At 44.8% G+C, this 14988-nt stretch overlaps 1 protein-coding gene across 2 annotated transcripts in view; it reads right to left on the reverse strand.

Moving 5' to 3' along the window:
• ARHGEF40 (Rho guanine nucleotide exchange factor 40) overlaps positions 1-14988 on the reverse strand; it is a 165499-nt gene that overhangs the window by 23366 nt on the left and 127145 nt on the right. The gene's annotated exons all lie outside the window — the stretch shown is intronic.

Below are 14988 nucleotides of genomic sequence, written 5' to 3' on the forward strand. Positions count from 1 at the left end.
CTTGCTGTCATTTTGATAAAATCACTGTTTTATCTGCTGCAGATTTACCATTTCTCTAAAAAGTGAGCTCTGTATAACCCCGCCCACACCACTGATTAGCAGCTGTCAATCAATACTGTGCATAGGCAGAAAACAGTCAGTCAGCGGTGGGGGCCGTGTTTATACAGTGCTCATGAATATACTTGACTACCTTGCTGAAGGTTTACTCCTCTAGTGATATTCTCCATATCCTGCTGATAAAACACAGATTTTTTTTTCAAAACTACAATAAGCATCCCATCAAGTGACACTGGAACCAGGATCCTTGTCTTTACATTATGCTGCTGTCATATTAGGTGGCAAAAATCTGGTGACAGATTCCCTTTAATTTATCAATGGTGCCCTGATGTGTAGATATTTGCTTCAACTCTGAGTCCCATCAGGACTACTTCTGGCTTGTTCTTGACAGAGGATGCTGTTTTTTGTATCGGGACATAATCAGTCTAGTGTATACAAAGGGGCTGGCAGACTGCTCATTTCAATAGATAAGCCAGCCTACTTCTCAATCTATGCAGGTGCTGTGACAGAGAAGGGAGCTGACTTAGTTATTCAAATGAGCCCTTCACACATAGCATTTATGACATACTAACAAAGCAAGTGCCATTTTTTGATGATCTCAAGCCGGAAGTGGACCTGGGATCAGACAATGATGTTCAGATTGGGGAACCTTCAATAACTGAACTACATTGTAAGTTATATAATTTGCTATAAATTGTTTTAAATAGATAACCCCTTTAACTCTGTCATTGTATGGATACTCAGGTTCTCAATTTATGTTTGTCATGTTTGTCCTTGCAGTAGGGTTCTAAATCTGTCAGATTGCAAAAGGCATCTCCTACAGTATGTCTAGCGCCCTCTTCAGGTCAACCCATAGATTTTCAATAGGATTCAGGTTTGGACTCTGGCTGAGCCATTGCAAAACTTTCTTGCAATGCCATTCATTTGAAGAGGTAAAATTCCCTTTCATTTTTTTAGCAGATGCCTAAAGGGTTTGATGCAAAATTGTCTGATATTTGGAACTGGTCATAATTCCCTCCACCTAGACAAAAGTCCCAGCTTCAGCTGCTGAAAAACAGCCTCAAAGCATAATGTTGCCTCCACCATGCTTCACTGTGAGTATGGTGTACTTTTGAGTATGCACATTGTTGTCTTTGAGCCAAACATTCCTTTTGGAATTATGGTCAAAAAGTTCAACCTTGGTCTCATCAGATATACATTTTGACAGACAATGTAGGGTTTGGCAAAACATAACTAGGCTTGGATGCTTTTCTTTGTAAGAAAAGGCATACATCATGTCAACCTACCCCACAGGCCAGACATATGAAGAGCATGGGAGATTGTTCTCACATGTAGTGCACAAACAGCACTTGCCAGAAATACCTGCAGCTCCTTTAAAGTGACACTGTCACCTGAATTTGGAGGGAACAATCTTCAGCCATGGAGGCGGGGTTTTGGGGTTTTTGATTCACCCTTTCCTTACTCGCTGGCTGCATGCTGGCTGCAATATTGGATTGAAGTTCATTCTCTGTCCTCCATAGCACACGCCTGCGCAAGGCAAGATTGCTGTGCTGTAAGCTGTTTATGGACCATGGCTTTTGCTGTAAAATTAAACTAAGAAAATTCTACTAGAACAGCTACATTTCATATGGGGTTCACCAGAATCACTTTAAATTATGGCAGCTGTGTACGGAATACCATTAAACCAGGGGCGTAACTACCACGGTCGCAGCAGTCGCCACTGCGACCGGGCCTGGGGGAGTCAGGGGCCCCGGCAGGTCAGATGCATACCGACATCAGCAAAAAGTTAAAAACTGTTGCCGCGCAGGTGATTCCTCCCGCACTGCAAAAGACAGACCTGCCCTCCACCTGACCTGCCGGGCGCACACATCAACTCAGCAGCCGACACCTGAACTGTTAGAAAGGAAGAGCTGAAGGACCTGTGGTGACGTCATCATTATCATAGGTCCTTCACCATTTATCAGCTCCGCCTCCTGATCACATGACGATGACGTCACCACAAGTCCTTCAGCTCTCAGCAGCAGCTCAGTCCTGGTTGTGTGCAGATCGTGTTCTCTGGTATCAGCCAGCAGATTTCCGTTTCCTGCTGTTCCGGTGAGATGTGTATTCAGATGGGGCAGAATGTGGAGTCAAATGGGGCAGAATGTGGAGTCAGATGGGGCAGAATGTGGAGTCAGATGGGGCAGAATGTGGAGTCAGATGGGGCAGAATGTGGAGTCAGATGGGGCAGAATGTGGAGTCAGATGGGGCAGAATGTGGAGACAGATGGGGCAGAATGTGGAGAATGATGGGGCAGAATGTGGAGACAGATGGGGCAGAATGTGGAGTCAGATGGGGCAGAATGTGGATTCAGATGGGGCAGAATGTGGAGTCAGATGGGGCAGAATGTGGAGTCAGATGGGGCAGAATGTGGAGGTAGATGGGTCAGAATGTGGAGGTAGATGGGTCAGAATGTGGAGAAAGATGGGTCAGAATGTGGAGACAGATGGGGCAGAATGTGGAGACAGATGGGGCAGAATGTGGAGACAGATGGGGCAGAATGTGGAGTCAGATGGGGCAGAATGTGGAGTCAGATGGGGCAGAATGTGGAGTCAGATGGGGCAGAATGTGGAGACAGATGGGGCAGAATGTGGATTCAGATGAGGCAGAATGTGGATTCAGAGGGGGCAGAATGTGGATTCAGATGGGGCAGAATGTGGATTCAGATGGGGTAGAATGTGGATTCAGATGGGGTAGAATGTGGAGACAGATGGGGCAGAATGTGGAGTCAGATGGGGCAGAATGTGGAGTCAGATGGGGCAGAATGTGGAGTCAGATGGGGCAGAATATGGAGTCAGATGAGGCAGAATGTGGAGTCAGAGGGGTCAGAATGTGAAGTCAGATGGGTCAGAATGTGAAGTCAGATGGGTCAGAATGTGGAGGTAGATGGGTCAAAATGTGGAGGTAAATGGGGCAGAATGTGGAGTCAGATGGAGCAGAATGTGGAGTCAGATGGGGCAGAATGTGGAGTCAGATGGGGTAGAATGTGGAGACAGATGGGGCAGATTGTGGAGTCAGATGGAGCAGAAAGTGGAGTCAGATGGGGCAGAATGTGGATTCAGAGGGTGCAGAATATGGATTCAGATGGGGCAGAATGTGGATTCAGATGGGGTAGAATGTGGAGACAGATGGGGCAGAATGTGGAGACAGATGGGGCAGAATGTGGAGTCAGATGGGGCAGAATGTGGAGTCAGATGGGGCAGAATGTGGATTGAGATGGGGCAGAATGTGGATTGAGATGGGGCAGAATGTGGAGTCAGATGGGGCAGAATGTGGAGTCAGATGGGGCAGAATGTGGAGTCAGATGGGGCAGAATGTGGAGTCAGATGGGGCAGAATGTGGAGTCAGATGGGGCAGAATGTGGAGTCAGATGGGGCAGAATGTGGAGACAGATGGGGCAGAATGTGGAGACAGATGGGGCAGAATGTGGAGACAGATGGGGCAGAATGTGGAGACAGATGGGGCAGAATGTGGAGACAGATGGGGCAGAATGTGGAGTCAGATGGGGCAGAATGTGGAGTCAGATGGGGTAGAATGTGGAGTCAGATGGGGCAGAATGTGGAGTCAGATGGGGCAGAATGTGGAGTCAGATGGGGCAGAATGTGGAGTCAGATGTGCAGAATGTGGAGGTAGATGGGTCAGAATGTGGAGGTAGATGGGTCAGAATGTGGAGGTAGATGGGTCAGAATGTGGAGACAGATGGGTCAGAATGTGGAGACAGATGGGTCAGAATGTGGAGACAGATGGGGCAGAATGTGGAGTCAGATGGGGCAGAATGTGGAGTCAGATGGGGCAGAATGTGGAGGTAGATAGGGCAGAATGTGGAGGTAGATGGGGCAGAATGTGGATTGAGATGGGGCAGAATGTGGATTGAGATGGGGCAGAATGTGGATTGAGATGGGGCAGAATGTGGATTGAGATGGGGCAGAATGTGGAGTCAGATGGGGCAGAATGTGGAGTCAGATGGGGCAGAATGTGGAGTCAGATGGGGCAGAATGTGGAGTCAGATGGGGCAGAATGTGGAGACAGATGGGGCAGGATGTGGATTTGGGTGGAAAATATTTTGGCAGGGGGGGGCCCATTTGAAAGTTCGCACCGGGGCCCATAACTTTGTAGTTACGCCACTGCATTTAACATTACATGTGATTGCCTAATGGAATAACATTTTTTTATTTTTGTTACTTTCATTTTCCCTCTCAAAATAATTTTCAGTTTGTGGAAAACATTCTAAAATTATTCCTCTTGGTATGATTTTTTTACATGATGAAACGTGCCATTTTAATAGGGGTGTGCAGAGTTTTTATATCCACTGTGTCTAAAGACATCTCAATCAGTTTAAAATCTAAAATGAATTTCTCAATTTTAACTTCAATCTGATGTTCCCTCACTCAGCAGAAAAGGCCCTCTGAAAATATGGTCCAACTTATCCATATCTGCTTTCCATTATTAGCAGAACCAGAATTCAGGAACCATTCATGACACCTGTATCATGTCAAAGGAGAGAGGAGACCGTCATATTGGTCATCAACACATCGCCATGCCCTTTGTTTTGAAAACTTTGCTGCATTAGGAACAATGTACAAAATAAGAATATATGCACATTTCACCAGCAGAGGGCAGTATAACAGCAAGTTTCAAAGAGAACGAGGAGATGGTAAACAGGATAGAAATGAGCTGCAATCACAGATGTTTGTAAATGATTTTATGTGACACATTACCATTAACCATACATCAGGTACTCATTGCCTACACACATAACTGACTAGAGACAGTAAAACAACTGATTAGGGATATCAGTTGAAGTATATATCTTATATAGTAGTGAAAAGCAGCTCGGTCAGGTCTCTATCCATATCTGGGTGAATAGTATAGAGGGCGAGGCAATATATTGTTCTTGGACTTGATCCAAGATTCTCTAGTAAAAAAAAAAAGTTAAATGTCAGGACTAAGAGAAAACCGGAGCTCTGCTCCCTCCATCCACACGGGGTGATTGACAGGTTTATATGCCTGAGGAGCTGTCAATCACTGCGTGTGGCTGAACAATTTTTTAAGCAAAAATACTGAATCAAATCATAGAATCATTGTTTATTCAAAAGAAATGCAGTTGGCACTGCTCTCCCTTATCCAAACAGACAGGCGGGACTGGAACACACAGCAAGGCGGTGCTCGGAATCTAAGAGAGGCACATATTAGCACAAAAATATGGCACTCACCAAACTGTGTGAATAGATTAGAGTGCATATTCACAGGAAAGCATAACAAAGAATACGAATAGGCAACAGACTCTTCGCGTTGGATCGCACTTCCTCTAAGGATGACTGAATGTGAAATGTCTGCCGCCCTTTCATACACCCCGTCACTCTCTCCCGGGAATAATGTGCACTTTTTCTAAAATAGGAAAAGATATATCTTTTCACGCAGTTTGGTGAGCATATTTTTCTTCTGTTTGTGATTCATATAAAAATATATATTCCCAAATTCTCATTCTTCCCTTGTGTATCATGCTACCATATCCTGCTAAATCCAGCGGGATCAACAATCTACAAGTATGGAGATAACAAGCCTAACAATCCTATTTTCTTAGGTGTATGACAAGTCATTCATTAAGAAATTATGTCCATGCTAATACAATCATCATATTATAGACGCAAAAAAACATAGAAAATAGTGTGATAGAAATATTCTCCCCTCTACCAGTGGCTGAAAACAACCTCAGTGTTACCTTTGGAAACTACCACTACCACCACTACTACTGCTACTCTATGAAATTAACCATACTTACATGTTGGACATGGTCATTCATAGCAGACATTTGCTTTAAAGGGGATGTTTTATTAGTACCACTCCAAAGAGGCCATACTAGGCCCCTGGCCTTGAAGGGAGGCCGACATGACATGGCTGGAGCTGGAGGGACATTTAGAGTGTGGGGGTTAGCAGATTTGTAAAGAGGTGGAGCTGGGGTCAGGTCTAGGGGGAGGAGGGGTCTGTGGTGGGGTTATGGGGCAGCAATTTAAAAAGGGTCAGCCAACTTATTTGGAGTAGCCATTTAGGTACCCCCTTTAAGTGTTAAGAAGCTATAAAGCTGAAAATATATAAAGCATTGACATGCTTGAGCACTACGGAGTGCAACTTTTTTTGTTTGTTGTATATGGAGGTGGCTGCTCCTAGTTGGCACCTGTTCACATTAGCTTGGAAATGCCAGTCAGTCTTTTGTCAAGGTTTAGCAGGAGAGCCTAGTCCTGCTCACACAGCAGAGCAAGTCTCTCTCAGGCCGGCGTCACACTCAGTCTAGGGAAATACAGTCCGTTTTTTAAAGGCGTAACACGCAGAAATGTTCCCTAAACAGTGATCCGTATGTCATCCGTAGGCAGGGTGTGGCAGCGTATTTTATGGATGTAAACCTCTGTATGTAATCCGTATGGCATCCGTACTGCGAGATTTTCTCGCCGGCTTGCAAAATGGACATAGAATGGATCCATGGGCTCAAATATTTGTGAAAACATATATATATATTTATATTTCATACAGAGCTACAGACCATCTCTACCCTCACCTACTGTATCCTCACCCATCCCTTGTAGATTGTGAGCCTTCGCGGGCAGGGTCCTCACTCCTCCTGTACCAGTTGTGACTTGTATTGTTTAAGATTATTGTACTTGTTTTTATTATGTATACCCCTCCTCACATGTAAAGCGCCATGGAATAAATGGCGCTATAACAATAAATAATAATACTAATAATAATAATAGCCTAAAAGCCGGTAATTTAATTGCCGGCTTTTGTTATCTCCTTCCCAAACCTGACAGGATATGAGACATGGTTTACATACAGTAAATCATTTCACATCCCTTATTTTTTTTACTATATATATATATACATACTAGATGGTGGCCCGATTCTAACGCATCGGGTATTCTAGAATATGCATGTCCACGTAGTATATTGCCCAGCCACGTAGTATATTGCCCAGCCACGTAGTATATTGCCCAGCCACGTAGTATATTGCCCAGCCACGTATGTCACAGGTTAAAAAATAAACATATACTCACCTTCCGAGGGAGCCCTTGTAGTCATGTCGCCTGTGTGCGGTGCACTCGGCAGCTTCCGGTCCCAAGGTTGGCAGCGCAGGACCCGTGATGACATCGCAGTCACATGACCATGACGTCATGGCAGGTCCTTCTCACGCAGGCGCGCAGGACCTGTGATGAAGTCGCGGTCACATAACCGTGATGTCATGGCAGGTCCTTGTCGCATACCATCCTTGCCACCGGAACCTGCCGCTTGCATGGAGAGGTTACCGGAGCGTCGCGAGGAGCGTGAAAGGCGGCGGAAGGTGAGTATGTAATGATTTTTTATTATTTTTAACATTAGATCCTTTTACTATTGACGCTGCATAGGCAGCATCAATAGTAAAAACTTGGTCACACAGGGTTAATAGCGGCGGTTAATAGCGACGGTTGATACATAAAATGAGAATAATGGGGATAGGGGAAAATATGTGTAAGAGGGTTGAGAGCTGGCTCAGGGATAGGAAACAAAAGGGTGGTTATTAATGGAACACACTCGGACTGGGTCACGGTTAGCAGTGGGGTACCACAGGGGTCAGTATTGGGCCCTCTTCTTTTTAACATATTTATTAATGACCTTGTAGGGGGCATTCAGAGTAGAATTTCAATATTTGCAGATGACACTAAACTCTGCAGGGTAATCAATACAGGGGAGGACAAGTTTATATTACAGGATGATTTATGTAAACTAGAAGCTTGGGCTGATAAATGGCAAATGAGCTTTAATGGGGATAAATGTAAGGTCATGCATTTGGGTAGAAGTAATAAGATGTATAAGTATGTGCTTAATTCTAAAACTCTGGGCAAAACCGTCAATGAAAAAGACCTGGGTGTATGGGTGGATGACAAACTCATATTCAGTGGCCAGTGTCAGGCAGCTGCTACTAAGGCAAATAAAATAATGGGATGCATTAAAAGAGGCATAGATGCTCATGAGGAGAACATAATTTTACCTCTATACAAGTCACTTGTTCGACCACACTTTGAACACTGTGCACAGTTCTGGTCTCCGGTGTATAAGAAAGACATAGCTGAACTGGAGCGGGTGCAGAGAAGAGTGACCAAGGTTATTAGAGGACTGGGGGGTCTGCAATACCAAGATAAGTTATTACACTTGGGGCTATTTAGTTTGGAAAAACGAAGACTAAGGGGTGATCTTATTTTAATGTATAAATATATGAGGGGACAGTACAAAGACCTTTCTGATTATCTTTTTAATCATAGACCTGAGACAGGGACAAGGGGGCATCCTCTACGTCTGGAGGAAAGAAGGTTTAGGCATAATAACAGGCGCGGGTTCTTTACTGTAAGAGCAGTGAGACTATGGAACTCTCTGCCGTATGATGTTGTAATGAGTGATTCATTACTAAAATTTAAGAGGGGACTGCATGCCTTTCTGGAAAAGTATAATGTTACAGGGTATATACACTAGATTCCTTGATAGGGCGTTGATCCAGGGAACTAGTCTGATTGCCGTATGTGGAGTCGGGAAGGAATTTTTTCCCCCAATGTGGAGCTTACTCTTTGCCACATGGGTTTTTTTTTGCCTTCCTCTGGATCAACATGTTAGCGCATGTTAGGTTAGGCTATGGGTTGAACTAGATGGACTTAAAGTCTTCCTTCAACCTTAATAACTATAACGCAATCCATTACCGCTGGCATTAACCCTGTGTGAGCGGTGACTGCGGGGAGTATGGAGCGGGCGCCGGGCACTGACTGCAGGGGAGTAGGGAGGGACTTATCGGACTACGGCCGTCGCTGATTGGTCGCGGCAGCCATGAAAGGCAGCTGGCGAGACCAATCAGCGACTTGGATTCCATGACAGACAGAGGCCGCGACCAATGTATATCCATGACAGAAAGAAGGACAGACAGAAAGACAGACAGAAAGACGGAAGTGACCCTTAGACAATTATATAGTAGATATATATATACTATATATAGATATATATATATATATATAGATATATATATATAGATATATCTATATATATATATATATATAGATATATATATAGATATATCTATATATATATATATATCTATATATAGATATATATATATATATATATATATATATATATATATATATATATCTATATATAGATATATATCTAGATATATATAGATAGATAGATAGATATATATAGATATATATATATATATATATATATATATATATAGATATATATATATATACTATATTTAATATTTTTTCGGCCTTACTAACTATCTTACTATCGAGGGGTTCAAGAGAGGCCTGGATGTCTTCCTGGAGCAGAACAATATTGTATCATACAATTATTAGGTTCTGTAGAAGGACGTAGATCTGGGTATTTATTATGATGGAATATAGGCTGAACTGGATGGACAAATGTCTTTTTTCGGCCTTACTAACTATGTTACTATGTTACTATATATTTTTTTTTACTATATAGTATACTATACTATACAGACTACTCTGACCTCTTTCCACAGTGAGCAAGACCAACAAGCAGTGGCTCTTCACTTTGGTGTACACTATTTTGTGTAGCTAAAAGACAGCACTAGGGCTGCTTCCCAGAGAAACATGGCCTAATGAGGGTGAATTATATTGTACTGGCTGCCTAATGCGGGTGAATTATATTGTACTGGCTGCCTAATGCGGGTGCATTATACTGTACTGGCTGCCTAATGAGGGTGAATTATATTGTACTGGCTGCCTAATGCGGGTGCATTATACTGTACTGGCTGCCTAATGGGGGTGCATTAAACTATACAGACTGCCTAATGGGGGTGCATTAAAATATACAGGCTGCCTAATGGGAGTGCATAATACTATACAGGCTGCCTAATGGGGGTGCATTATATTGTACTGGCTGTCTAATGGGGGTGCATTATATTGTACTGGCTGTCTAATGGGGGTGCATTATATTGTACTGGCTGCCTAATGCGGGTGCATTATACTGTACTGGCTGCCTAATGGAGGTGCATTACACAGTACTAGCTGCCTAATGGAGGTGCATTATACAGTACTGGCTGCCTAATGGGGGTGCATTAAAATATACAGGCTGCCTAATGGGAGTGCATAATACTATACAGGCTGCCTAATGAGGGTGAATTATATTGTACTGGCTGCCTAATGCGGGTGCATTATACTGTACTGGCTGCCTAATGAGGGTGAATTATATTGTACTGGCTGCCTAATGCGGGTGCATTATACTGTACTGGCTGCCTAATGCGGGTGCATTATACTGTACTGGCTGCCTAATGCGGGTGCATTATACTGTACTGGCTGCCTAATGCGGGTGCATTATACAGTACTGGCTGCCTAATGCGGGTGCATTATACTGTACTGGCTGCCTAATGGAGGTGCATTATACAGTACTGGCTGCCTAATGGGGGTGCATTAAACTATACAGACTGCCTAATGGGGGTGCATTAAAATATACAGGCTGCCTAATGGGAGTGCATAATACTATACAGGCTGCCTAATGGGGGTGCATTATATTGTACTGGCTGTCTAATGGGGGTGCATTATATTGTACTGGCTGTCTAATGGGGGTGCATTATATTGTACTGGCTGTCTAATGGGGGTGCATTATATTGTACTGGCTGTCTAATGGGGGTGCATTATATTGTACTGGCTGCCTAATGCGGGTGCATTATACTGTACTGGCTGCCTAATGGAGGTGCATTATACAGTACTGGCTGCCTAATGGGGGTGCATTAAAATATACAGGCTGCCTAATGGGAGTGCATAATACTATACAGGCTGCCTAATGGGGGTGCATTATATTGTACTGGCTGTCTAATGGGAGTGCATAATACTATACAGGCTGCCTAATGGGGGTGCATTATACTGTACTGGCTGCCTAATGGGAGTGCATAATACTATACAGGCTGCCTAATGGGGGTGCATTATATTGTACTGGCTGTCTAATGGGGGTGCATTATATTGTACTGGCTGTCTAATGGGGGTGCATTATATTGTACTGGCTGTCTAATGGGGGTGCATTATATTGTACTGGCTGTCTAATGGGGGTGCATTATATTGTACTGGCTGTCTAATGGGGGTGCATTATATTGTACTGGCTGTCTAATGGGGGTGCATTATATTGTACTGGCTGCCTAATGCGGGTGCATTATACTGTACTGGCTGCCTAATGGAGGTGCATTACACAGTACTAGCTGCCTAATGGAGGTGCATTATACAGTACTGGCTGCCTAATGGGGGTGCATTAAAATATACAGGCTGCCTAATGGGAGTGCATAATACTATACAGGCTGCCTAATGAGGGTGAATTATATTGTACTGGCTGCCTAATGCGGGTGCATTATATTGTACTGGCTGCCTAATGCGGGTGCATTATATTGTACTGGCTGCCTAATGCGGGTGCATTATATTGTACTGGCTGCCTAATGCGGGTGCATTATATTGTACTGGCTGCCTAATGCGGGTGCATTATACTGTACTGGCTGCCTAATGAGGGTGAATTATATTGTACTGGCTGCCTAATGCGGGTGCATTATACTGTACTGGCTGCCTAATGCGGGTGCATTATACTGTACTGGCTGCCTAATGCGGGTGCATTATACTGTACTGGCTGCCTAATGCGGGTGCATTATACTGTACTGGCTGCCTAATGCGGGTGCATTATACAGTACTGGCTGCCTAATGCGGGTGCATTATACTGTACTGGCTGCCTAATGCGGGTGCATTATACAGTACTGGCTGCCTAATGCGGGTGCATTATACTGTACTGGCTGCCTAATGGAGGTGCATTATACAGTACTGGCTGCCTAATGGGGGTGCATTAAACTATACAGACTGCCTAATGGGGGTGCATTAAAATATACAGGCTGCCTAATGGGAGTGCATAATACTATACAGGCTGCCTAATGGGGGTGCATTATATTGTACTGGCTGTCTAATGGGGGTGCATTATATTGTACTGGCTGTCTAATGGGGGTGCATTATATTGTACTGGCTGTCTAATGGGGGTGCATTATATTGTACTGGCTGCCTAATGGGGGTGCATTATATTGTACTGGCTGCCTAATGCGGGTGCATTATACTGTACTGGCTGCCTAATGGAGGTGCATTACACAGTACTAGCTGCCTAATGGAGGTGCATTATACAGTACTGGCTGCCTAATGGGGGTGCATTAAAATATACAGGCTGCCTAATGGGAGTGCATAATACTATACAGGCTGCCTAATGGGGGTGCATTATATTGTACTGGCTGTCTAATGGGGGTGCATTATACTATAGCAGCAAGAAAGGGGAGAAGCCAGCGCTGCCTATGGTCAGAACGCAATACATAAAGTGCAAATGCACATATTGATTTCTAACTGTATTTAAAATGAGACATTTAGCAAACAATTGATCAATTATTTGAGCTACCCCGCCACTTCACGGCAATCTCATAATGGGGCAGTCCTACTCTACGTTGTTTATATTCGCTGTGCCATAAAGGCCTCCTAAATAAATTAAAAGCAAGACCACATTAAATGCAAGCTGTACCTGGAGCATTTCTGAGTTACTCCCATGGCGTCAGAGGGGCAGGTAAGGATAAAGGTTGACCAGGTCCAGACATAGACATTTCAGATCCAACCTCCACACTGCCCATCAAGCACCACAGATAAAGGATGAGACAGGCTGAGACACAGTTGCATAATTAAACAGAGCCTAGGGCAGGGCAGGGCAGGGCTGCTGTATGTGTGTACAGCAGCCTATCAATCACAGGAAACACAGAAAGAATGGCGCACGTGACCGGGCGCGCACGGCTACAGTGGTGATCAGCCATAGACCCATATCGAAGCAAGAAAGGGGAGAAGCCAGCGCTGCCTATGGTCAGAACGCAATACACCCATGGGCATGAATAAGATCCTGTGTGATCGAAACGCATTGCCTATATTCATGTAACCACCTGCGCCCTGTTTACTCTGTAAGGATGTCCGTTTTAATGAAGTTGGACTAATAAAGAATTTTGCCATTTTATTGGAGCTGGAGTTTCCACGTTTTCGTATACTGCAATTGCTTGGCGTCTTGGTCTGGATGAATCTCCGTGCTCAATTATCTATGGTCTGGTTGGTGAGCTGGCTGCGGCTTATAGCCGATTTTTTTCTATTGACCTTTATCCTTACCTGCCCCTCTGACGCCATGGGAGTGATTCAGAAATGCTCCAGGTACTGTCTGCATTTAATATGGTCTTGCTTTTAATTTATTTAGGAGGTCTTTATGGCACAGCGAATATAAAAAACGTAGCGTAGGACTGCCCCATTGTGAGATTGCCGTGAAGTGGCGGGGTAGCTCAAAGAATTGATCAATTGTTTGCTAAATGTCTCATTTTGAAATACAGTTAGAAAAATCGGTACCGGAATTATCCGTGTCCGTGTGCCGGTGCGTTTCTGTGGCACATCAGTGTGGCACACGTGTGCCGCTCGTGTGCCCACTGGGTACCACACGCACCGTGCAGGAGACAGCGCTAAAGTTTAGCGCTGTCCCCTGCATCTGGTGCTGAAGCCGCGATTCATATCTTCCCTGCAGCAGCGTTTGCTGTAGAGAAGATATGAATAATCGTGTTTAAAATAAAGATCCATGACCCCACCCCTTGTGCGCCCCCCCCGCTGTTATTAAAATACTCACCCGGCTCCCTCGCTGGCTGGCGCTGCTTCCTGTCCTGGCCGCACCTTCTACTGTATGAGCGGTCACGTGAGGCCGCTCATTTACAGTAATGAATATGCGGCTCCACCCCTATGGGGTGCTGCTGCTGCAGGGAAGATATGAATCGCGGCTTCAGCACCAGTGGGGGGGGACAGCGCTTACAGTAGCGCTGTCTCCTGCACGGTACACGGACTGCACATGGACAACGTCCGTGTGCGGTACGTGTTTTACACGGACCCATTGACTTTAATGGGTCCGTGTAATCCGTGCGCTCCCACGAACACTGACATGTCTCCGTGTTTGGCACACGGAGACACGGTCCGCAAAAAATCAATGACATCTGCACAGATGCATTGATTTTAATGTGTCTACGTGTGTCAGTGGCTCCGATACGTGAGGAAACTGTCACCTCACGTACCGGAGCCACTGACGTGTGAAACCGGACTTATAGAGGGTTGCATTAGAATTTAGAGGGCCCAGAGAACCACACAGCAGGTGCAGTAATAGCGACACATACGGCAGCTGTGGCTCAGCATTGGGGTACTATTAGGATGAGGAGTTTATGCAGGTTGGGAATAGATGGTGATGGCTGAAAATATGAGACATGAAATGTGTCTTTGTTGTATTCTCTGCAGACGAGTCCTGGGTGGAAGAAGTTGTGTCGGTCTGGGCCAGATGGAAAAGACCGGAAAAGTGAACAACTCCATCAGAAAGAATGTCAGCGGAAAGTCATTATCTGTAACTGTGCTGTGATCTTATATGTTCTGCAGGGCTGGTATCTACCACTGACCATATGGCGGTAATATCCATGTTGCTTTTTGTATAGAGATTATCTTCAGTAACAGCGCGGTCATCTGCTGAGGTTCTCCTCCACTATTAGGGTGCGTCACCCAGTTGTAATCAAGGTTACCTGGTTAGGGGCCCACTCAGAAGCTTCACCCCCCCTGAACCAAAACCCTAGCTACGCCGCTGCCAAGATGGCACCCACTCCCTGTGTTGGGAATGCTTATCAGAGGAGGTAGAACCAGCACAAGGAGCAAGTGCCATCTTGGATTCTGAGGCCCAGTGGGCAGCTCCACACCGCTCTTTTTAGCAACTCACAGGCGTTAAACGCAGGACAGGCTCTCCACTTTGGTGTATGGGTAAAGTAAAGAGCATGTTCTTCTGCATCTGGAC

The sequence above is a fragment of the Ranitomeya imitator genome, chromosome 1 (genome assembly GCF_032444005.1).
Source record: "Ranitomeya imitator isolate aRanImi1 chromosome 1, aRanImi1.pri, whole genome shotgun sequence".
Taxonomy (NCBI): Eukaryota; Metazoa; Chordata; class Amphibia; order Anura; family Dendrobatidae; genus Ranitomeya; species Ranitomeya imitator.